A 26,638-nucleotide genomic window follows, 5' to 3' on the forward strand; every position below is an offset into this window, starting at 1 on the left:
CCTTCCTTCCTTCCTTCCTTCCTTCCTTCCTTCCTTCCTTCCTTCCTTCCTAGACTTAATTAACTTTTTCTTGTATAAAAACCCACATGTGTTTGCCACAGGTGGAGCCTGTGTCCTCTGAACAGAGACTCTGGTGTGAGTGACAAGATGGTCAGTGAATTCCTGATAAGAAGACTTGGATGAGCACAGTCTCTTTCCAGAGGTTGGGGGATCAGGTAGCTTAGGTCTTGGAGATGGCATCAGAAGGGGCTTTGGAAAAGGTGCCCAGAGTAGCACTGAAGCCCCTGGGTGATGTATAGCAGTCATCAACACCAGCCATTAGCATCAGCTTCTTGGGCACAGGGGCAGAGATCATGGAAGTGTCTCTGGTGGCACAGATGAGTTGTACCAAAATGGAGCCATAGCAGCCAGTTACCTTGCTTGGAACAGTATGATTTCTTAGCTGTGTGCTTATGAGATTATTAGGGAATTAAGTTATCATGAGCCTCTACTTCCTGTCTTTTCTGGAGAATAGATACTGTGAATTTAACAGGTGAGCATAAAAGGGAGAAGAAAAGCTTTGTTACACATGTAATAAGTTTGAGGCTGCATGATCTCTAGACCCCTCTCCTACCTCCCATGTTCCTTCATTCCTCTAGAGTCCTAAAAAGGAGACGGAATTATTTTCAGATAACTCTGGGCAAATGTGAGTGTCAAAATATTCTCCTTAATTTCCCCCAAGTTAAGATTAGCCATCACACTCAGTTCATTCATTAAACTATCCCCGGCCAGAGTACAATGCAGATGGAATACAAAAGCAAAACAAAACAGTCTTCCTCTGGTGGAAATTGAGGTAAAGTGTGTGCTTAATGAGGAACGAGAGCTGCACTTATCACTACAGTAGCCCATAGAAAAGAGTGCTGTCATGGGGCATGATGGATTTTGAAGAGCTTGCTATGCACAAACTATAAAAAAAAAAGAAAATGTCACCCGAGTTTTCTAGGACAGAGATGCTGGGTAATTGCCAGTTAAAAATTAGTAGTGATCAACTGAAGTGCGCCTTATTTCCAAGAAAGGATCTCATTTCAAAAATCTCAAATCACTTGTACTACTCTTGACACGTAATCACCAAAGCTCTTTGTCTGAATTGGACTTGTCGCAGCAGCCCAGGGCCACTTTATCAGAACTGCTGGCATGCTATTCACCTTTTTCAATAGCCCTATGTCAGAAATGTACATAAAAGGTTTCATATGGGTAAGTTTAAAAATGTTCAAAGAAATGCAGATTTTTTAGGGAATGAGAATGGTTCCTCAGACTTTTAGCTTCACAGGGAAGAAATTCTTCAGTTTTTAATCTTGAATTCCTGTCTTTATGGAGCTTCATTGGGTGAAGAAACTGTGATTTCAGTAATGAAATTCAGTTTAGAAAGCCAGTTGTATTTGCATTTATAGTAGCAAAGTTAAAAGATTGGAAAATATCAACATTAAACTCTATGTACAATAACATCAGGTACTTAGGAATAAATTTAGTGAAAATGTGCCCTATGTATTATAGGAAACATGAAATTTTGCTCAGAAAAACTAGAGGAATTATATAACTGAGGAGGAATACTATGTCCATGGATTGAAACTTTGGTATTGTTAAGAATTAATTATCCCTCTAGTCTACAGATATCTATATTTTAATATATTAAGATGTGAGATGTGCATGAATCTGTTATTGTTTTTCTGACAATTACTTTAAGTTTTGTTAGCTTCAAGAATCCATTGAGCTGAAGAGGTTTGCAGCCCCATAGGAGGAACAACAATATGAACTAACCAGTGCCCCCAGAGATCCCAGGGACTAAACCACCAATCAAAGAAAACATGGTAGGACTCATGACTCTAGCTGTATATGTAGCAGAGGGTGGCCTAATTGGTCACCAATGGGGGGAGAATCCCTTGTTCCTGTGAAGGTTCTATGCCCCAGTATAGGAAAATGCCAGGGCCAGGAAGCAGGAGTGGGTGGGTTGGTGAGCAGGGGGCGGGGGGAGGGGATAGTAGGTTTTTTGAGGGGAAACCAGGAAAGGGGATAGCATTTGACATGTAAATAAAGAAAATATTTAAAAAAAAAAGGATCCATTGGGTTATGGCCATGATATGACAAACGTCACTCTCATTGGCACATTGCTTTCTTATCTTCTTTTTAAAAGGTACTTCAGCCATACTCCTATTAGGACCCTTTGTACTATATGTAGGGCCATTTGGGCCGTCTGTGATAATCTTTCCATTCATGATCTATAATTTAATCTTATCTGTGAAGAAGCCACTTTCACTATAAGTATCATTCTTGGGTTCCAGGAATTAGGGGCTTAAGAATGAGATTTATACCATTTTGGAAATGTCTCCTATGACCCATCAATACTAATTTCTTAATTCTTTCCAAATCACTTCATTAATAGTAACAAGAATGGGTTATCTTCATATCTACATTTCAAGCAAGCTAACACTTTTCCTCATATATCATTGATGATTAAACTCATTTTATTTAAGATTTACTTAGAGTCCTAAACTCAGCCTGTAGAAAGCTATATAGTAAATGTAAGAAGGACTTAGGAATCTACCTTAATTAATTAATTTGTGTGTATATATTTTAACCAAATATCCCCTAAAATGTTTGATGCAGATTGTCCAAGAGCCACTCACTGATGGACATGGCCACAGAAAAATATTGACTCTCCAGAAAGAATGATGATTTAGGTATTTGATAAAAGAGAAAAAAAATCATAATTTAGAAATGATCACAGAATAAATATTTATTGGTAGTCAAAGTCAAGCCTTGTGTATAAAATGAAGATGACAATAATAAAATTGTACTCCAAGTCAGATGAATGTTATCTGGGTATAACAGAAACATAAAAGTGTAACTCTTAGATTAGGGATATGTTACTTTATAAATCTTACTATAACAACATTTCTAGCTATCTGCAGTTATTCTGTGACAGTGTGAGGTATACTTTAGATGTTCAAAATCAAACTTATTTTAATAAAGGTCAAAGAAATAAAAGCATACAATTAAAAAGGCCCCTACTTAGGCTAAAGAATGAGAGTTTTTGTCTGGCTTCTGGAGGACCTGGGAGGTAAACCCTGGGTCATATCAGAAGCAGCAGTTCATCATTTATGGAGAAAAATAGGCAGCTTGAATATAAGTAAGATATTCTGAAATTCTTGGAACTTCCGAGAATCTCTAGCCCCACTGGCCATTACAATGGCCCATTCAGTTTAGTTATAATTGACTGAGCTTAGCAAACCTGTATGACTTGATGTTAGTAGACTGTCACAGGCAGGTTTTCTACTTGGGTAAATATAGTTCATGTCGGGTGATAATGTCAGAGTTTTGAAAAAATTAATACATTCCTAACTAAACTGTGCATGTTTATGCAATTCAGCTAACCTTTCAGACATTTTTAAAATTTCTTTTTTCCCCTCATTTTAAAAATTAATTCTTTGGGAATTTCCTAGAAAGATTGAGAGACCCGGGTTAACTGGTCTATAGTCTCAGTCCAGCCACTATAATTTTGAGATACAATATTTTCTTTTTCTTTTTTTTTTTCACGTTTGTTTATTGATGAGGAGCCAGGGTTCCAGCCACACTCAGAAAGAATTATTTGAGAAAAGATCTCTCATAACATATAGATGCTGACCTCATCATCACAAGTACTAGTCACTTATGACCACTATTACATTAATGTTATCTTTCTTTTTAAATAAATTATCTTTTTTCCCTTTGTTACAATCTTTCTTTCTTTCTTTCTTTCTTTCTTTCTTTCTTTCTTTCTTTCTTTCTTTCTTTCTTTCTTTCTTTCTTTCCTTTTTATTAGATATTTTCTTTATTTACACTTCAAATGCTATCCCAAAAGTTCGGGAAAGCAAAAGGTTGCAAAGCCATTGGATAAGGCCAAGTGAAAGTTATGGTCATAGCACGGTCAGTTGAAAAATAACTTGCATTTTGTCAACGTTTGAGTACTCAAAGCATGGCTTTTCATTGCTATAAGGCAGAAGTTTTCTTTCTTTTTTTCTTCCACATCAGTGGCAAATAGAAAACAGTGGAGCAAGCAGCTGTCCTCCGTGATTCATTTTCAGTCATTCTTCTATCAGGTCATATTACATTTCTGTTTAGCGTCAGGCCTGTTGCTTTTTAATTTTAGCAGATGAGCTTTGACCGTTTTGGTTGTTCCCAATCTGACACGATGAATATGTCGAATGAAGGCCTGCCTCAGTTCTTCAGGGACTTGCTAAGGCTTCTATCTTTACTCAGGGTTCCTTCCTTTGATTCATTAACTGCTTTTGAAGAGCACAGGGGCAGGCTGTCAGGCGCTGGAAAAGCAGTGCCTGAGACACAGTGCTGAGTTCTCCTAGCCTCATCAGTATGTAAATCATTGAACAGACCACAAAAGTCCCACCAGCAAAATAGACGGAATGGCATTGCTACCATTGCATATGGATGAAGCCATGGCTGATAAATCTCCTCTCCACATGCACTTTCTTGTTGCATTATTTATAGACTTCAAAATAGCAAGTTGACTCCTACAATAATTTGTTGGCACTGTTCTCATCCTAGTGGGGGTCTGTGAGCTGTAACGTGATCCTTCCATGAAAGCAGTTATCTTTTCCTCCGATAACAAAACCATTACGCTAGACTTAGCAAAAATCTCTTTAAGTTTTTGGGCCTTTATAATCTTAGAAGTTGGAAGACCAAACAACGTTTCTCATTCTTTAGTGGTTTTTATGTAGCTAGGAAAGTATTTTATATGTGTCTCCATGATGATAAATTTTAATTAGAGTTTAAGATGTTTTTTAAAAACAGGGATGTTGTATTATTTAAGCATTTGAATAATATTCTTAGTGGTATTTAGTTCAAATTCTTTTTCCTGAAAATCTTCTTTCCTGTTTCAAGGTTTATAAGTACTGAAAATGTTCACAGAGACAGCCAAAGTAGTTAAGCAAAATTAATGTTAAGTAGCGACATTTTTCTCCATAGGAAGCCAGGAAAGGGAAAATGACTTTTTGTAATATTGACATGAAATGCATATAATTCTTTAAGTAAAACAAGTTTTATTTATTTATTCATTTTGGTAAAAGTTGTTATTGGAGTTTTTAGAGTAAAAGCCTTGCTTCTGGCAGCCCCAACAAGGAAGGCTTAGGCACTGGTCCCCATACCCAAATCTAAGAAATAAAAAAAAATAATAAAAGAGTTATAGAATGTGGATATAGTGGAAGATGTTCAAACGAAGGGTCCTAATGACTTCAGTGTCTGTCTTTGATAGTGCTTACATGCCTTAGGCTTAAACGGAGGGCAAGAGCTCTGAAGAACTAGATAGTTCTGGTTAGGCATGGTCATCCACTGACCCATTGTGAGTTGTGTCCTGCGAAGTGGTCCCATGAATTTGTAAGTTGTCACTGTTCATCATTTTGAGTGTATTCTCATTCTCATGGATAATGTACTTCATCTGCGGTGTCTATGGGGAATACCTCTCCAGTGATACTCTGCTGTCCATGGAAAGTAAGGTAATGGCAGGTTAGGAAAATGATTTATCTTTGTGCCTTCACCCACAAACAGGCACGATGTGAAGGCAGAAAGTCAGGATTTCAACCTGCATACATATCTGTAGATTCCAGTGAGACATCAAAGTCATTAGCAAAAGCCAATTTAATTTAATGTATGCGAGGATTGCCTATAAAATGCTCAAGTTTACCCTAGAAAATTAATACTTACTTTTGGTCTTATATGTGAATACTCTTTTAGAACAAACATATTACAGTAAGCTTAGAGGCTGAAAGAAATTCTCAAGTTAAAAGTACTTTTTAATAAGCTGTTTAAAGAGCAGAGGTGTGTATGGGATAGAAGAAACAGAATAAAAAGGGAAGTTACTTTGTTTTGCTTTTTAAAAGAGTCTCTATCATCACATCTGCCAGCAAGGTTTTAGAAGTCTCCAACTCCATTACTTTCCTATCATCTCCTCTTTACATCAAGGGCTGTGTTTGAATGTTGCTTGTGGACCATCAGCCCAATCTGTTACTGAATTACAGCTCTAAGATGTGCCATTAAAATGTGATATTCTTCTTCTTTCCCACAAAATTATTTTCTATATTTTCCCTTTTAGCCAACAAGTTTCATGGGAGAGTTTGAATTTTGTCCCAAGACAACTTTGTAGCTCTGTCTTTTGATGACTAGGCAAGGGTGTGTAGAAACAGCCTCCATTCCCAGGTGAGCTGGGTGGGAGAAGAGAGAGCCAATGAACAGGCACAGCTCTCCAGTCATCAGATAAATATTAATGCAAAGCTGAAAGCAGGCAACTTGCTGTCCAACTCCACTGAATATCCACTGCCTCATCACTTCCCTCTTACTCTTATGCTACTGATAGGTCATGCGATGAATTTCCATAAACATCATCTAGTTTTAGGATAATCAGCAACCAGATGATTTCTCTATTATATTGGAATTATTAGATTGTATTGGAATCACTCAGTAGGTGATCATCACATTTTACTCCCTTCAGGTTTGAGGAATTTCCATGAGAGCTATTTTCTAAACAAGGCCTCAGAATTCATATAACATTTTCCTTCAAGACTATCCATTAAGAGTGCTGAAGGGAATATGAACCCAGAAGTTCATTTTTAGTTCCAATATAGGACTGTTTTAAAGGTCAAGTCACAAACATTTCTTCTATTCATTCTGTGTTTTTGAAACAGGAAACTTTTCTAATTCATTATAGTTGATCTCTCTGTATTCTTTAAGCAATGTAAGTATATTTCTTTCTTTGTATTGCTGGCTTATTTTATCCTTAATTGCACATATTCCTGAATTGGAGTTGACCACTCTGTGATATTCAGCTGAAAACTTGGATGTTATTTCCACAAGTAAGTACTCAAGGGAACCACAGAAATAATTCTTTCTTGGGTTGCTACTCTTCCGGAGACTGCTAACTTGTTCCCCAGGGATCTTTTTTCCCTTGAATATATATTCTTTGGTAAATGAAAGCTGAAAACTATCTTCACTGACCTCTTCCTAAATTTTATAATAATTCTTCTTCAGAAAGTAAACTTATTTTTGGAGGTCTTGTAGAATTAACCTTCAGTAGTTTATTTAATACAGCAGACCATGAAGCTTACTTATAAATACATTAGGAAGGTGATATGGAGGACTTGAAAAATGAAATGATAAAAAGCCAAAAGGTTCCAGCTGAGGTAAGTATAAATGAGGGAATGTAGGGAGGGATAAATAACACTACAGACATTCTAGAAAGACGTATAGGAGCCTACCACTTCGGAAGCTTAACACACACACACACACACACACACACACACACACACACACACACACACACACACAGACACACACCTTTCTAGACAACAGAAGCTAATAAAACATCCTAGAACCAGTAATAGGACACTTCTTTTGGAGGTTTTTGGCCAGTGAAGGGCTAGACATTATGGAATGTCGTCATTGTTCTTGGTTAGCTTTGAGACCTTGATGGTAACACTCTATTGCTGAAGTCCATAATAGTCACAGAATATGGGGGAATCTAGACGGTGCAGATGCAGAAGTTTTGGCCTTACTCGTTGGCTTTCATAGTGCTGAAAGTGGCCGTGCACGTGACCAGAGGTTCTAGTAATAATAAGTCTTACACAGCAGTGAGTCTTGTGGGCGACAGTAACGATTACTGTGAGGTGCAGTAATCTGGCCTGGCAAGATATCTCCAACAGGTTCAGTAGTGGCACGGATGCCATGGGAGTGAACATCCACGTTCTGGTTAGATTTAAGTCACGCTCCAAAGGACTAAACTCATACCTAGCAGTGGGCCTATACCTAGGCAGGTTGGCCCTACTATTACTTTTCTAAATAAAGGTAGCATTAAACCGACTCTCAGTAGATCTATCAATGTCACTGTCATTTGAGATCCTTTTATTTTGTAGGTTTTTAACTCAGTGACTTACAATTGGCCAAGGTGTAGAGAGCAAGAGACTGCAGAATGCTGTGGGACTGTGAAAGGCAGCCTGTTTCCTGGTTGAGCTAGGTTAAAACCCCAGAGACCCAGCAGATAACCCTTCAAGGCATGGAAGGAAGTTTGCCATGCTCCCAGACACTAGGTTCCTGACAAGAGGCCTCAGCTCCTTAGCTCTGTGGCCCTCAGTCACCTAGGGCAACACCTCCAGCTCCCATATTCTGTCTGAACTCTATCCACCCCCACAGTTACCTGGCAACAGCCAGGTAGGCCCGGCCCACTATAAAAGGGGCTGTTTGCCCCCTCCTCCCTCTCTTACTCTTACTTTCTTACTTTGGCTCTCTTGCCCTCTTTTTTTAATTAGATATTTTCTTCATTTACATTTCAAATGCTATCCAGAAAGTCCCCTATACCCTCCCCACCCCTGCTCTGTTCCCCAACCCACCCACTTCCACTTCCCGGTCCTGGCATTCCCCTATACTGGGGCATATAATCTTTGCAAGACCAAGGGCCTCTCCTCCCCATCTTGGCCAACTAGGCCATCTTCTGCTACACATGCAGCTAGAGACACGAGCTCTGGGGGTTCTGGTTAGTTCATATTGTTGTTCCTCCTATAGGGTTGCAGCCCTCTTGCTCTCCCTCTCTCCACGAGGTCATGGCCGGCTGGCCTCTACTTCTCTACTCTGCCCCTCTCTCTGCCTTTCTCAGCCTCAACTACCCTCTTAGCTCCCCTTCCCCCCATGACAATAAATGCCTTAAAACCAGGAACTGACTCTTTTCATCCTGACAGGCTCTGGGGAACAATGAAGCAAGTCTTCCTCTGAGCAGGGGGAGGGGATAGGGGGTTTTCTGAAGGGAAACCAGGAAAGGGGATAACATTTGAAATGTAAATAAAGTATCTTAAAAAAAGAAAAGAAAAGAAGAAAAGAAAAGAAAAAGAGCCATGTCTAATCTCCCGCTGGAGGCCTCCCTGTGTAAAAATAGTTGCTCAAAGAGCAAGCTAGAGACACACAGTCCTTCCCCTTCAGCCCTGGGCTAGAGTCCACTACCAGCCTCTGTACTCAACTCTTCTGTACTCAACTCTTCTGTTGCACCTAGTGGTGTCTGTGGTGTCCAAGAGTCTTCCCCTAGCCCTGTGGCAGGGCAAACTCGGGCCACCACTTTTAACCGACAGAATGCTTGGTCCTAAATGAGCATACACACTACAACCCTTTCCCCAGGCTCAGGGGCCATTCCAGAGAAGGAGTCAGAAAGACTGTAAGAGGCAGAGGCAGTGGAGGATTACAAGGAAACAGTGTCTTCTGGAGAGCTTCATATATGACCTTCAGTCCAGGCAAAACTAAATCCCAGCGTGAAGATGGGGGCTGGGCATACAATCCTACCCTTCGCCATGGAGCTATGGGGAATGTAAACATCTGGGAGAGAGAGCAGAGAAGCTTTTCTCTAAGGTGAGTCCTGGTGCGTGCGTCATGCCTGCTTCTGTGGAAGAGCATTACAACCAAGAGTATCCAGGCAGCACAAACTGCTTTAAATATTTGCTTTCATTTGGTTTTTAGTGCCGTAGTGAAGCACCATTATCAAAATCAACTTGGGAAGAAAAGGGGATCCTTCATCTTAGGACTCTCCGGTCACATCCCGTCACTGAAAGCAGTCAAGGCAGGAACTCACTGCAGGAACTAGAAATCAAGAACTGAAATCAAGAACAGCAGCCACAGTTTAGAGGTGACACCACCCATACTGGGCTGTATCTTCCCACGTTAATCGTTAGTTAAAACAGTACCCTACAGATTTGCCTACAGGCCAATTATATAGCAACACTTTTTTCAATTAAGATCCCCTCTTCCCAGATATGGCTAGGTTTGACTCAGTTTTACATGAAACGAATCATTACAGGGTTTGAAAAAGGACAAATGAATCTAGAGGAGGGATGGATTTGGAAAGAGTTGGGAGAGAGAGTTAAATATGACCAAAGCACGTGTGAAAGTCTAAAAGAATTAATAAAAATTTAAAAAGTGAAAGGCACTTCATATTGTACTATCTAGGAAGGATCGGCACTTACGGTTTGATTTATTTCTTCCCAGGATTATATACACACCCTCCTTCATTTTATGGGTGATTTTATCTTTTATCAAAAATTTAAATTATATTATAATTACATCACCTCTCCCTTTTCAGTCACCTCAAATATGTCTTATGCTCCCCTTACTACATTTCAAATTAATGGTCTCTTTTTTTTATTATTATTCACACACACACACACACACACACACACACACACACACATACACACACAGAGAGAGAGAAAGAGAGAGAGAGAGAGAGAGAGAGAGAGAGAGAGAGAGAGAGAGAGAGAGAGACTCAAGAACTCAATGTTCATTTTAATGATTATTCAACAGGACCATTTTAAGGATAACTTATTACATATTTTATGGTTATATACATTTATCCCAACATATTCATACTTACTTATGAAACATGGATTTTGTAATCTAAATAAACTTCACAGAGAATATTCTACATATTGTTTTGGTTATTTCCTTAAGATACATTTTTTTTTTTTGAATGAAAATTATCAGTCAGTGCTCTAACCACTGAGCCATCTCTCCAGCCCCAGTTTACAGTTTTAAACTGCTGAAATACCAGTTACAACACTTATATTCATGCACACACTTTACTTTTTATTTTTTTTAAAGAAACACTAAGCTGCTTGATCAAGCATTTCTATTTCCATTTCTAGTTGAACAAGGAGACAACAGAGTCCCCCTCAAAGGCCTTTGTTAAATATGGGTCTGAACACTAAGCCACAACCTTAGCTGCCATTCCATCACTTCAGGCATTTGGATGACAAATGGAAAGTTTTGAAAGGTACTTACAGGGAAATTATTTGTGATTGTGAACAAGTGTAACTGAAAAGAATCTTAATCAGAACATGGGAAATGAATTAAAATGTAATAATGTCTAGTGCTTTCCTCTATTCTGATCTTACTTATAGACTTAAGTATCTAAATACCTAAAAGATAGAAGTTTTTTTTTTGGTCATAATGAGGAAATTTTAATGTAATAAAGTAAAAATACTTTATATACCATATACTATATAAGTTCTGGATAATAAATATAAAAATAAAATTCTATTTTCTATTTTCCCCATTATTCATAAATACAAAAAATTTCAGGTCACTGCTTTTGCTTCTCTGGTTTTGTGCTTTAAAAATTTCTGACATGAGCCCGTCTCTACTCTCTGTGTAGACTCTGAGCTGTCATCACTGTGTCCTCTTTGTGTCCTTCTTGTCTTCCAGGATGCACAGGCTAGAGCAATGGTTGCTTTAGTGAATCATCACTGACTGATGGGTTATGCAAAGCGACCATGAGGGCGATTCATGTTTTCAGCAGGACTTCGGATGCTTTCAAGTTTCGTTTAAGAAAGAGGAAGTACTAAATTATGAAAGTCTCCAGTCTTTTAATGAATATTTACTTTATCGAGAACACTTGCCATTTTGATCTTTGTGCTGTGTAAATATGTGAAACAAAACTGATGGGTATCAAGCTCATCAAGTTCTTGACGGATAACCTTTCTCATACAACTGGCTTCTTTTCTGCATCAAGAGCAAGCTGTGGTGTTATCAGTAGTATACAGTAGAATGCAGCAGGGTTTCCACAATGTTCGACCATGATTAATGTCATCAGTAACATGAGAATACCACACTGAATAGAATTCTAGAGCTTGAAACACCCAAAAGAGGTAATAATGGCCAGCAGGACACGTGAGACCAGAAAAGGCCAGTGTGTAAGTTGAAACACTCTAGTGCCAATCTCATGTAGCTTCCAATGTTTACATTAAAATGTAAAATGTTTTAAAAAGGGTGGTGGTTTTTCTTTGCCTTGATTATGTTTTTCTGGTCTCCTTCCTCTGGCAATTATTGAACAGCTTTTTGAAAGACAAAAAGAAAGGGAAATGGCACAAAGCCAGTCCATTAGTGGAAGAACATTTATGTTGCTTAGCTAAAGCCCTTCAAAGGCTGGATATTTGAATCTGTCAGTTCCCTGAATTTTCCTGTGAAATCTCTGCAGCTGCTGAGCATTACTAATATGTAGGCACATGTAAGCTTTTCTAGGCTTTTAAAAAAGGGATTTCCAAATGAGGATATTTTCTTCTTGTCCTTCAGTATGGTGAATAGGTTTAAAAATACACAAATTACAACAAAAGAGGAGATTTTAAAATCAGAAAATTGGAGGAAAAAAGCAGTGAATATTTATCTTTCGATATTTCACAGTCTCTGGGAACCACACACTTGCACTAAAGCCATTTCATTGCATTTTATGTAGGTTACCTAGACCATGTAGAAGATCCCAAAGTGATTTCAGAGAAAAAGGAAATTTGGATAAACATATAGATATCAAATAATTCTTTAATAGAAAGAATATTTTCTTTATTATCTTATTAAAAGTAGTGCATGCTATATTATGTTTTGGATTCTTGTCTTGGAGTTTGCATAGAACAAAAATCATGTTTAATTATAGCTTGGTTCTTAATGGTATTTTATAGTAAATATCCTCTTGCTGGAGTGAAATTAAAATATGGCACAGTACTACAGTCCTTATCACAAAGCTTTCTTTAATTATGGAGAGAGCTTTGTAGAAAAATTGTTCAAAAAATAGCAAGAGGTACATGGACAGACCAGCTAACCTGTGCTGTCTAGTTCATCCTTTCTAAAAGGCAGGTGTTTATGAGACCACACAAAAGTGATGAGATCATTCTAACTTACTCTAACTTTTCTACCCATATCCAACTCATTCTTCCAACAGATTTACATTTGCTTGAACTTGGCCACTCCTGTCACAACCAACATGGAGCCCAGCCACAGGTCTCTTCTCCTATTTATTTTTGGTCTGTATTTCTATTGAGCCCTCTTTTCTTATTCTTTCCACTATTTTAGTCTACTGATTGTTTGTGTTGGTCACTATATATGGGGGAATGATTTGGGTTACTTTGTCTCTTTCCTCATTTTCACAGGCTTCTTTAACTCTATTGAACATTGGGGACTCCAGAGAGAGGTGAGGAATTCTTCCTGTGACCCCAAGCCTCAAACCTCAAGCCTCCTCTTGACATCTTGAGGAAGGAATAGAGGGAGCTACCTATTGGGAGATTGACAATGATGAGTCTCTTTTACCCTTTGTTCATCTGTTGACAGTAGGTGGCTGGAAGGTTTCAGGCTAAGATGGTGATATCTAACCAAGTTGAAGGAGAAAGGATATTGATGCTCTTCACTTTAGAAAAGTCTGAAGAAAAGGCACTTTAATCCCTACTTTTATGTGTTTTCTAGAGAAACTATTGCTTGCACATTCTGTTTAATATGGCTTTCTCATGTTTGGCCAAGGTCTAAATCTGGGACCGAATGGCTCCCATTGGAGGTTCTGACAACACTAAAATGATTAGCTTCATTTACTTCCCTGTAGGTTCACCAAGAAGTTCTAATTTACATAACTGTCCCTTAATTATCATAACCCCACTTAGTATAATAAGAGGTCAGAGAGGTGAACATCACAGCCATTTCAGAGATGTGGTATTTGTGAGGAAAAACTATCCCTGTAATATCTCCTGAGCCAGAAACTTGGGTGTCTGAGACTTAGGCAGTCAGGCCACACATTTTCCAGCTGGAGGCAGGTCCTATCATATCGGAAAGAGATGAAATACTAGGGACACACTGCCAGGTAGAAAACAAAACAAAAAAACTTGGAAATACTGTCTTTCAGGTTCCTGGTAGGAGACACCAGACATTGAATGAATTCTGAACAGTCTTACCTGCATGACAAGTGATGTGTCTGACTAAAGAAAGGCATGTCACACTACTAGCTGTAAATATATTACTGGAGTCAGACTAGACCTAATAGGTAATATGCCCAAGTGATCTGTTACTCCCATTGTATAGGGTTTGATTGATTTCATTTTACAGATTATCATAACCATGTGGATGTCCCCGTTAATGAGTGTTGCTCACATCAGCTTACCTTTCCATTTCTGAGCAGATGAAATTTGTGCATGAATATAGTCTAGGAGGGTCAGGGACACTCTGTGCTCATATCCTGCCCCTTCCTGGTTCTTGGACAAGTTGACAGATACAGGAGACAAAGAAGGCTAATAGCTACACATACCCTTATATATTACTCATATGCAATGAGTAAAACATCTTTTACCAACTAGATACGTGTGTAACATAAATTATGGAAAATCCTAATTGTTAATCAGTGAGAAGTGGATTAATAAAATGTGTTATAATAGTCATAAAGTCAAACATTTTAGAAAAGCTACTGATTTTAAACAAAAATAGTGTAAAATGTAAAGAGCTCAGAGTAACATGATCTGTGGAAGATTAAAACATATACAGTAGTCAAACCATATCTGTCATGGGCATACAGATGGTTATATATATGTACTTATGCATATAAATTAAAGATGAACCAAAAGTCATCTTATCATTTCTGTTTCTGTGGCTTACTAATCAATATGGACACTGATAGGTTTTCTTGGCTTTTGCCTTATCTTTTGTCTCAACATCTTACTTGAACTTTGCCAAGAGTGCCTCATTGTCAGTGAGTTCAAATAACCAATATAGATAAAACAATGCTTACAAAAATGGAACAAAAGTATGCAGCATATAAATTATATGGCTTACGTCTTGGGAGAGAGGGGATTAAGAGAAGTGTAGTTGTTAGGAGGAAGGAATCAAATCTGCCCCAAATAATTTTATTCATTTGTTAATTAGAAAAAAAAATCTTTCCGTAAGTGAAATATGCATTCCGTATGCAATTCCGTATGCATATAGCTGAATTTATTTGAGTAGGGAAGAGGAACGTGCACTTCATGCTAATCATACTTTGTACATTTTTCTGCTTTTCTGACTAATAAAATTATGTAAGTTACAGCTTGATGAGAAAGATAACATATATGTTGCCTTATTCCTGTAAGAAATTATCACCAGGATTAATATTTATGGAATGTTTATCATATACCACATGCCAGTTTTCAGTTTTTCTAATTAGCTTATGGATGTCTCGATTTGCATAATTTTGAAGGATGATGCTGCGTTTAAGGGATGTTCTACTTTACAGATGAATAGCGCTGAGTGTTTGAATTGGAAGAATTCAGGTTCTGATTTTAACACTTTCTTGTGTGACTTGTGTGACTCTGAGGCTTAGTTTTCTTGGAACTTAAAAGGGAAATGCCAATCAAAACAACCCTTAGATTCCACCTCACACCAGTCTGAATGGCTAAGATCAAAAATTCAGGTGACAGCAGATGCTGGCGAGGATGTGGAGAAAGAGGAACACTCTTCCATTATTGGTGGGATTGCAAGCAGGTACAACCACTCTGTAAATCAGTCTGGCGGTTCCTCAGAAAAATTGGACACAGTACTACCAGAGGATCTAGCAATACCTCTCCTGGGCATATACTCAGAAGATGTTTCAACTTGTAATAAGGACAAATGCTCCACTATGTTCATGGTAGCCTTATTTATAATAGCCAGAAGCTGGAAAGAACCCAGATGTCCCTCAACAGAGGAATGGGTACAGAAATGTGGTACATTTACACAATGGAGTACTACTCAGCTATTAAAAACAATGAATTTATGAAATTCTTAGACAAATGAATGGATCTGGAGAATATCATCCTGAGTGAGGTAACCCAATCACAAAAGAAAACCCATGATATGCACTCACTGATAAGGATATTAGTCCAGAAACTTAGAATATCCAAGATACAATTTGCAAGACACATGAAACTCAAGAAGAAGGAAGACCAAAGTGTGGATACTTCATTCCTTCTTAGAATGGAGAACAAAATGCCATGGAAGGAATAACAGAGACAAAGTTTGGAGCTGCGAAGGAAGGAAGGACCATCCAGGGACTGCCCCACCTGGGGTTCCATCCCATAAACAACCACCAAACCCAGACACTACTGTATATACCGGAAAGATTTTGCTGACAGAACCCTGATATAGCTGTCTCTTGTGAGGCTATGTCAGTGCCTGGCAAATATAGAAGTGGATGCTCACAGTCATCTATAGTATGGAACACAGGACCCCCAGTGGAGGAGCTAGAGAAAGTACCCAAGGAGCTGAAGGGGGCTGCAACCCTATAGGAGGAACAACAGCATGAACTAATCAGTACCCCCATAGCTCATGTCTCTAGCTGCATATGTAGCAGAGGATGGCCTAGTGGGCCATCAATGGGAGGAGAGGCCCTTGGTCTTGTGATGATTATGTGCCCCAATACAGGGGAATGCTAGGGTCAGGAAGTGGGATTGGGTGGGTTGGGGAGCAAGGCAGGGGAGGGATTAGGAGACTTTTGAAGAGGAAACTAGGAAATAGGATAGCATTTGAAATGTAAATGAAGAAAATATCTAATACAAAAACAAATTAACACAACACAAAACAAAACAAAAACCTAATGCCAACAAAAACGAGAATGGTTGTATATTATGCATGTTAATTGCATATGATCACTGGTACACAATATCTAAAGGACATTTCACACTTAAGCTTACTGCACATTATTTCCTTGACTCTCCCAGATCTGGGGTCATGATGTAGAGCTGTATTTGAGATACATTTTCTGGGTGGGTCATGATAGTAGCATCATATTTATTTGATTACTTTTGTTCCTGTTTCCATGTAATAGTTGTTCTTGTTAACGAGGTTTGGTGTGATATCTTAACACTTGCATACAACATCTATGCTGGGAGAGAGAGAGAGAGAGAGAGAGAGAGAGAGAGAGAGAGACTATAACCTCTGTTCTGTTACCCTCAGAGCTATTATCAAATGATGTTTACTTCTCAATTGCTTGTATTTTTTTTTAAATTTGAGAGAGGTTATTAAGGGAACGAACAGTGAAGTAAGATTCTGAAGATGAATTTTCTTTTCCAACACAGCGAATACATACAAAAATACTCAAGGCTAAGATAAATGATGACCTGGCTCCTTTTTCTTCAGTGTTTAATGGTAAAACAAAAATTATGCACTTGAATCTACAAACGGTTGAGCTGTGCTAAGGTCTTCTGCTTAATCAACAGCAATCATGTCTATATTTTTCTATACTTATAGCATCAAGTAATAATTAATGTAGAAAACAGGAAACTAGAAACTTCTAATATCTTTCTACAAAAAGAATGTCAGGAAATTGGATAAAGTTCTGTCCTCCAGTAATATCTCAAATAAATTTAGCCTTTAAAAATGCTCTTGAAATTTAACCTAAAATGAATGTTTTTCAATTGTATAATGAAGGCCACGATATTTCCATACAAGAATGAGTCTAAGTATTTGACAAATAAATTTTATAATGTAAAAGACTTAGATTCAAATAAGTTGTCAGAGTTGTTGCTTGAGAAAATACAGATGTATTGTTCCAAGAGAGACATTAATTTCTTAATACTCATGAGTCTTATAATTAAGTTTTTATAATCTGCATAAAAGTGACTAACAGGAACTGTAAACCAATCTTATTTTTCTGTCTGAAATTGACAAGCCACCAGTCACTCCAGTAATATTTTCCTGTGACTTACATTGGCTATAGGAGTGCATTGGAACTTCAGATGCATTATGGAATTCTGTTACTGCTTTTCTCTGTTATGTTTTAAATGCCAATTTGCATTTCTACTCCTTTATAAACTCTAAAAGAAGGAAGCTGAAATAGTAACTTCTGAAATATAACACCGAACTACCATAATACTAGTGTGGACTGCCACTGTTGCTTTGTGTTTTTTCTCTCTTTCATCTATCTATCTATCTATCTATCTATCTATCTATCTATCTATCTATCTATCTATCTATCTATGCATCTGTTTATCATCTATCATATCTTTGTATATATGTATGTATCTAACATCTATCTACCATATCTATGTATCTATCTATGAATCTGTATACCTGTCTATCATCTATTCATCCATCCATTCTTCCATCCATCCATCCATCCATCCATCCATCCATCCATCCATCCATCCAGCTGTCCATCCACCTATTCATTTGCACATATTTGTAATGCATACCCGCCATGCTCAACCCCACTTCCCTACAACTTCTCTCAGCCCTTACTCTTTCTTGGTCTCTACAACATATTTGAACAAAGCAGTAGAATCTATAGATGAATAGTATACTATGATATAAAGTATTAACTTTACTGAAAACTATTAGCAATTGTAGATAAATAGCTTGATTGAATTTAGTTCTAGAACCACCAAGTTTGGTTTGGTGGACAATGGGTAGTATCTTAGTTAGGGTTTTACTGCTGTAAACAGATACTATGACAAAGGCAAGTCTTATAAAACAATGTTTAATTAGGGCTTGCTTACAGGTTCAGAGGTTCAGTCCATTATCATCAAGGTGGGAGCATGGCAGTAACCAGGCAGGCATGGCTCAGGCAGAGCTGAGAGTTCTACATCTTCATCCAAAGGCTGCTAGTGGAAGACTGACTTCCAGGCAACTAGGGTGAGGTTCTTAAGTCCATACCCACAGTGACACACATCCTCTAACCAGGTAACACCTATTCTAACAAGGCCACACCTCCAAATGGTGCCACTCCCTGGCCCAAGAATGTACAAACCATCACAGGTAGTTTTTACACTTTGTGATGCTCCAAGTGTTACACAAAGGATCACACATATCCTTGTTATACATGGCCATAAAAAAGAACCCTTCAGAATTATACATAACAAAATATTAATGATGTTCATTGGTCATTTAAAAGACTACATATTGTTTTTTTCTTTATAGTTGATATATTTTCAGTTTAAAAAATGAAATTAATTCAAGATGTAAATGAATGGAATGCTTAATAAAAAAGAAAAAAATGAAGCTGGGCATGGTGGCACACGCCTTTAATCCCAGCACTCGGGAGGCAGAGGCAGGCGGATTTCTGAGTTCGAGGTCAGCCTGGTCTACAGAGTGAGTTCCAGGACAGACAGTGCTACACAGAGAAAACCCTGTCTCGAAAAACCAAACCAAACAAAACAAAACAAAAAACCAAAAATGAATTTAAATGCAAAAAACCTTCACAGTAAGAAAAATAATTAAGATGGATATTTTTTCAAATTACCTTTAAAATATCCCTTGTGATTTTGGATATAGTGATTTTATCTCTGAGACTATTTCTTAAATAATTTTTTTAAAGATTTATTTATTTATTATATGTAAGTACACTGTAGCTGTCTTCAGACACTCCAGAAGAGGGCTTCAGATCTTGTTACGGATGGTTATGAGCCACCATGTGGTTGCTGGGATTTGAACTCCGGACCTTCGGAAGAGCAATCGGATGCTCTTACCCACTGAGCCATCTCACCAGCCCTCTGAGACTATTTCTTAAGTAGATAGTTCAACATATGTAGGAATGTCTACTCATGAAGTACTGCATTAAAATCTTTAATTATATAATGTTTTTATAACAGTAAATAGTAGAAATTGCTAAATAGTGTAATGTCATTATAATACACTGTCCTTTGTCACCTTTCTATCTATCTGTCTATCTATCTATCTATCTATCTATCTATCTATCTATCTATCTATCTATCTATCTATCTATCTATCTATTTATCTATGCATCTATCTGTTATCTATCATATCTTTGTATGTATCAAATTCCTACAGAATTTGACTTACGTTGTAGGTCTAGAGATTAAACTCAGGGTCTATACATGCTACAAATGTGTTCTATCATGAGCAACAGAGCTGATGCCAGTTTTGTTTCTGCTTAAAAATTATTTTATTCCTCATAACTCTTTCCATGAGTGCAGCTTTTTCCATAGAACACTTTTTAAATAAAAAAGTATTACTCTTTATTTGACATCATCTTTGACAAAGGGAATTCTGATTAAAACAGCACTGTCAAGAACACAATAGCCAGAAGCTGGAAAGAACCCAGATGACCCTCAACAGAGGAATGGATACAGAAAATATGGTACATTTACACAATGGAGTATGACTCAGCTATTAAAAACAATGACTTTATGAAATTCTTAGGCAAATGGATGGAACTAGAAAATGTCATCTTGAGTGAGGTAACCTAATCACAAAAGAACACACATGGTGTGCACTCACTGATAAGTGGATACTAGGCAAAATCTCAGAATACCCATGATACAACTCAGACCATATGAAGCTCAAAAAGAAGGAAGATCAAAGTGTGGATCCTTCAGTCCTACTTAGAAGAAGGGACAAAATAATCAAGGAAGGTAGGGGGTGAAAGGGACTTGGGAGGAAGAAAGGAGGGGAAGGGGTAAAAGGCAGAGCAGGATCAGGTGTGGGAGGAGACTGGGAGAAATACAGAGGGTCAGAAAACTGAACAGAGGTTGTAGCAATGGGGGAAGTGCAACTGGGAGTAGCCACTGGAAAGTCCTAGATGCCAGGAAAGCAAGATGTGCCCATGACTCAACAAACAGGGATGATATTATCTGAAATATCCAACAAAGGAGAGAGAGAGAGAGAGAGAGAGAGAGAGACCTGTAGAGTCCATATCCAGAGGTTAGGCCCAGTCTCTGGATGAGGGATAGAGTCCACTCATCCATCTCCAAAATTTTAACCCAGAATTGCTCCTGTCTACAGGAAATACAGGGACAACGAGTGGAACAAAGACTGAAGGAAAGGCCATCCAGAGACTGCTCCACCTGAGGATTCATCCCATCTGCAGCCAGCAAACCCAGACACTGTTTCTGATGCTAAGAAGTGATTGCTGATAGGAGCCTGATACAGCTGTCTCCTGAGAGGCTCTGCCAGAGCCTTACTGATACAGATGAGGATGCTGTCAGCCAACCACCAGACTGAGCACATGAACTCCAATGTAGGAGTTAGGGGAAAGACTGAAGGAGCTGAAGGGGTTTGCAACTCCATAGGAAGAACAATATCAACTAACCAGATCCCCTTCCCCACAGAGTTCTCAAGGACTAAACCACCAACCAAAGAGTGCACATAGAGGGACCCATGGGTCCAGTTGCATATGTAGCAATGGATGGCCTTGTCTGGCATCAATGGGAGGGGAGGCCCTTGGTCCTGTGAAGGCTCAATGCCCCAGTGTAGGGGAATGGAAGGGTGGTGAGGTGGGAATGGGTAGATGGGTGGAGGAGCGCCCTTATAGAAGCAGGGGAACAGGGGGATGGGATAGGAGGTTTCCGTCGGGGAAACATGGAAAGGGGATAACATTTGAAATGTAAATAAATAAAATAACCAATTAAAAAATTGGAAAAAAGAGATCATATCCACTATACTACAAGCCAGTTTTACTTAAAACAAGACTGTCCAACAAAAACATTGTTAGCTATCCATGATCTGAATTTTGGTACATGAATTAAATTATTGTATACATTAAAAGCCATGAGACATTTGTTTTATGATAAGTAAAGCAGTAGAATTGCTTATTAGTAGCTTTTTAAGAGATCCACGATTAGGTCTGCCCTTTCTCCCTTCTTCTTAATTCCATCAAAGATCATTTTTTTTTCTAGTGATGTACTTTTTGGGAATTTCCAAATACTCCATCAGGATATTCTCTCCCCAGCTGATGCCTTTGCTCTTGTCGGCGGCATCTGTGTAAGATAATCAAACCACCTGACTCGTGTTCCACCCAAGCAGACCACTGTGTTTTGGTCCAGTGTTATGCTTGCCTCCATTTTCCAAGGGTGGCACTGGGCACACTTCTGAACAAAAATATTCTTGCTTTTTTCAACATCAGCCATTTTAAACTCGCTCATAGGTGGTCAACAGCGCCAGTGTTCCAACCTGAAGGTGGACTTCCCGCTCTCTAGCCCAAGGACATGCTGGCCTACACCTATATCATAAGACACCTTTAAAAAGATTTATTTTACATCCCTATTGTATCTTCCCCTCCCTCTTCTCCTCCTATATTTTCCTTCTCACCTCCCCCACCCCCATCCTCCAGTCCTTCTTTTGTCTTCAGAGATACCAACCCACCTTGGCACATCCAGTGGCAGTAGGAATAATGTGTAGTCTCCTACTGAGGCTAGACATGGCATCCCAGTTAGGGAAAGGGATCTACAGGCAGAGACAGCCCCTGCTCCTACTGTTAGGAGTCCCACATGAAGACCTAACAGTACAACTGTTACATATGTGCCAAGGGTCTAGGTCCATCCCACACATGGTCTCCGTGGGCCCCCACGGGCCCAGGTGAGTTGATTCTGTAGGTTTTCCTGTGGTGTCCTTGACCTCTCTGTCTCCTTCAATCTTTCAGGGCATAATTGTAACGAATATAAATAATTTAAATCCCAAACTAAGCAAACGGTTAAGCAAACTATGTCATGTTTATGAAATATATATCCCAGAAATTAAAAATAACGACTACAGCATCCTATATCAATGGGGAATGATTAATTTTTAATGTGAAATAAAATTTCAGCATAGGGTCGGATGCATAATGCTGTGAAGAACAAAATGAAGAATGTCAAATGCTGACTGTATTGTTTAGCCTGATCCGTAGTCTTACCACTTTCTCTTATTATATTACTTTTACAAGATTATCCAGTTTCATTAACAGAGTGTATAAATATTCAGGTTTCAATATACTGATAATTAGCATTTTTTTAACAAGATGGAAAATAATATATTTTAGGCAATAAATATTTGGAGAAGCTTACCAAAATTAATTATTTATAACACAGGTCTTGCAAATTCCCAATCATGGGCTCTTTTGTAAGTCTGAGTTGCTATGACTTACTTAGTATAATTACTTATTCCTCGTAGGGCCACTGCACAGTCCATTAATCTAATAATGCTGGTTTCTCACCTTGATTTTTTAATGAAAGGGTTCTCTCAGGGGCACAAGAAGTACAAGCACGTGTGACTTTGTACCTTCTCAGTGAAACTCAGAATAATTTAATGAGCCAAAGAGACAGTTAGTCAAGTCAGTTGACACCATTGAAGTACTGCTTTTGCTTTTTCTAGCAGCTTTTGCAGTCGGTCAGGGAGACTTGAACCGCTGGGCAAGTGCAATAAGCAAAGCGCTAGCAATAGCTGTAACCTATTGGTATCAGCTGAATACACGATGCGCTGTGAATTCTGGGAATGAGTGAGGGTTCATCTCTCTCTCTCTCTCTCCTCTCTTTCTCTCTCTCTGTGTCTCTGTCTGTCTGTCTCTGTCTGTGTGTCTTTGTCTGTGTCTTTGTCTGTCTGTCTGTCTGTCTGTCTGTCTGTCTGTCTGTCTGTCTGTCTCTCTCTCTCTCTCTCTCTCCTGATATAGCTATTTCTATGTTCTTTTACGAAAGCTAAATTACACCTTGGAAGTAGTTCTTCCTGGACTGTCCACCATTGCTTGCAAGAGAAGCATTTTGCTGACCGAATCATCTGTGAGCCCCTATCTATATTCTTTTCATGTTTTCAAAAGGTTCATCAATATTGCCCCAGCCTGCAATGCTCCTCACTGCCTTTCTTACAAGATGCAAGGATTCCTCTTTACATTCTCACAATGTCAGAGGAAAAAATACTGAAATAGTTGATATTTTTAAGAGCAATTTCTGTTCTAGTAGGATGCAGTACAATTTTCTCCTTCAACACTACTTATAGCCAGAGTGACCTATCAGCTTAGTATAGACACTTAACACTGAGCCTTATTTGATTTGGCCTCTGCCTGAAACGCTGCACTTAAAGTCACATTTCATTTTGTTTATGAAGTCAATAGCACTCGAAAGACGGAAGCCTCAGCAGCAATTGAAAAGGGAGTTAGTGAGTATATTTTCTCCACCCTCCTGTGTCATTTTTTAGTGAAGGGTTTTTTTTTTCTAGGTACATTCCATTAGTTATACATACATAAATGGAAAGAGACTAGTCTAAAATCAGGTACCAAAATATAGTCTGCAACATTGAAACCCACAATTGATGAGCTAAATCATTCTTCAGTAATGGCTCCTACTTCTCAGGGGGCTTCTGCAGAGCCTCCGAGTTTAAATTCTGGCACCGTCCATCATCGTTTTGATTAATATTGCACAAAGTTTCCACCACAGGTTGCAGAGAAGATTTATAGGTGGACAAGGACTTCATTTCTGGAAATATGTCCCCAGAACTTGAATGACCTGGGTAACATTAAAGCTTAAGAGACAGCTAAGAGAAATTGTATCAAGAAGATGTACTATTTAAAAAAAAGCCTAAAATGAAGTTTTTTTAAAAAACAGATTATGATTCAATGAAGGAATCCTGTTACAAAAAGGAAAAAGAATGGATAGAATGCAAGTAAACTTTCTTGTATTGGAATACACACACACACACACACACACACACACACATTTATATTTGCACATGTGCTCATATGTAAGTGTAAGTGTGTGTGCCCATGTTTGTACATGTGCTGTCTAAGAGGGCAGAGGTAAATAATCAATTTCTTCTTCCATTACTGTCTTACGTTTTTGAGTTTACAGGCATTTGACAACATATCCATCTTCTAATATGAATCCCAGGATTCAAACTCATGCTCATTCAGACAGAATTTTACCCACCAGACTGTCTGCCTTTCTAATTGAGTTTTTATAAATATATTTACCGTAGAATGAAAATGGTCATAGTAGCTACTGCAGTCTCAATGTGCATAGAGAAAACACTGAAGGTCTTAGTGTTATAGCAGATAAAAGGCAAAGGAACCCAGTTGTAGATGTGTAAAGAAGTAGATAGCGAAATAACACTGTCCTCATGTAGAAACAACTGGGAAACATGTGTGTATAGGCAATCAGTGTGTGTCTCATCATCTAGCTAGTGTAAGGGCGTCAGTCTCCAACAGGTTGTGTTAACCACTCTAAATAATTCTCTCACCAAGAACAGTTAGAGGGGCTGGCTAGTCATGCCTTTCTGAGATTTTAGTGTGGAGCTAAGTAAAAGGAAGGCCAGTTGACTTAAAGAGGAGTTGGATGCTTGATTTGCCAGAGGACTTTATTTGGAAACCACAAACCTTAAGAATTATTATCCTGGATAGATCTCCATAATTTTCCTGACAATTTGCCTTTTACAACAAAATCTCATTATGTTTTGTTATTGAGGATGAACTGAGATGAATAAGTAGTCAGGTTGCTTATTTGCCCTCTGACCTCTGAAGAGCTCTAGCTACCTCTTTAAAATTATTAAAAAGTTAATTATATAATTAAATAACTATATAATATATTAACATACCTTATATAACATATATTTTATATAACATATATTCATATTTTATATAAAACTATAAAAAGATAAATTATAAAATTATAAAAGATCATGAAATTATCAAAATTCACAAAAATATACAGAGTGCATAGTTACAACTTTTGTAGATTGTTCAGTAAGAAAATCAGAAGTACTTCTTAAGGCTAGAAATAATGAAAAAATTGTTTGATGGTAAAAAACGATTCACAAAATAAATTGGATGAAGACAGAGTTTACACAAAACTATTCAATATACAATGGCCATTATAGATGAAGAAAATATTTATTCAGAAAGACTGAATAATATTAAGATAATAACTCATATAAAATGAAAAGATATAAAGCTGTCCAAGGTAAAACTGGGAGCTGGCTATTATTCTAGAACTCAGAATTCTGCCTCAACATAAATGTACCTAAGATTGTCTGAGGAACCTTTAAAGTGAAGGATTCAGGAGATGGAAGTTTAGGAATTTTGTGTTCTTGGCATTGAAACTGTGTAATCTTTAAAGCCAAGTGGCATTTGTGGGCATTTGTGTAATTGTCAAGATAAAGTTGAATACACAGAAACACATCTAATTGTAAACTTAAATTTGTTATAAAAGTTTCATGATTATTTTAAAAAGTTGTTTTGAGAAGAAAGAATGCTGGAAAAGTTGGTTGTCTGGAAACAAACCAAATTTCATATGGCTCAAAATTTACAGTTCAACTTTTTTTTATAGTTTGAAATGATGGGTTAGAGTGGTAGAAATAGCTCTACACTATAAACCATATGGTGTTCGCTAGAGTTATTTAGGCAGAGAAGCCTATGAACTGCAAGTTGGCTTTTAAAACAGTGGAGTGGCCATGTTCCAATAGATCTTGATGAGGTTGCGGTAAGAACCATAAACTATCCTGCCACTCAGTGACATTCAAGGATAAGACATTTATTCTTATGGTAAATAAGCATTCCATGTAACAAATCGCTTTTAACCATATTTTGTATTATCTATGTCTTATAATTTGTAGCTCATCAAGTTTGTGTGTCAGTAGAATAGGCTTCTCATTTAGTGGAGTTGCTAATGCTTGATACTGAATATTGGTCTATTTTGGGAAGTAATTGCAGTAAATGGATACTGGAAGAGATGTCAAAAACTATGATTGGCAGAATACAGCCCAAGAGTTGACCATATAGTTGACATATAGTTCAGCTCACAGAAAAAAGGACTCTCATTTGCCTTAGATAAGGAACATTCTCAAACAACTCTGGAGTGCTTTTCTTTTTGATCTCTTCAGTATCTCAAGGTTGTAATACTTAATATGTAATACATTTCCAACAGATTTATATATATTCGATGACTCAGTGTAAGCTTTCATTATTTTTATCCTTGGAGGGTCTAGAACTCTGTAATTATTGGTCGCACTACTTTGATCGGGGTTCAGATTATTTTTAGTACAGCAATAGTATAAACTTACGTACATGTAGAAAATAGTAGAAAATTTTTATAAATGCAGTAAGTAGTAAATTTATACAAATGTTGTC

The 26,638-nt window shown here is 37.9% G+C and overlaps 1 protein-coding gene and 1 pseudogene across 1 annotated transcript in view; both read right to left on the reverse strand.

Annotated features, from left to right (window-relative positions):
• Positions 1-26,638, reverse strand: part of Galntl6 (polypeptide N-acetylgalactosaminyltransferase like 6) — a 1,056,791-nt gene that overhangs the window by 221,327 nt on the left and 808,826 nt on the right. The window lies entirely within an intron of this gene.
• On the reverse strand, positions 16,541-21,677 carry LOC110336484 (annotated as a pseudogene).

The sequence above is a fragment of the Mus pahari genome, chromosome 19, assembly GCF_900095145.1.
Source record: "Mus pahari chromosome 19, PAHARI_EIJ_v1.1, whole genome shotgun sequence".
NCBI classification, from domain to species: domain Eukaryota; kingdom Metazoa; phylum Chordata; class Mammalia; order Rodentia; family Muridae; genus Mus; species Mus pahari.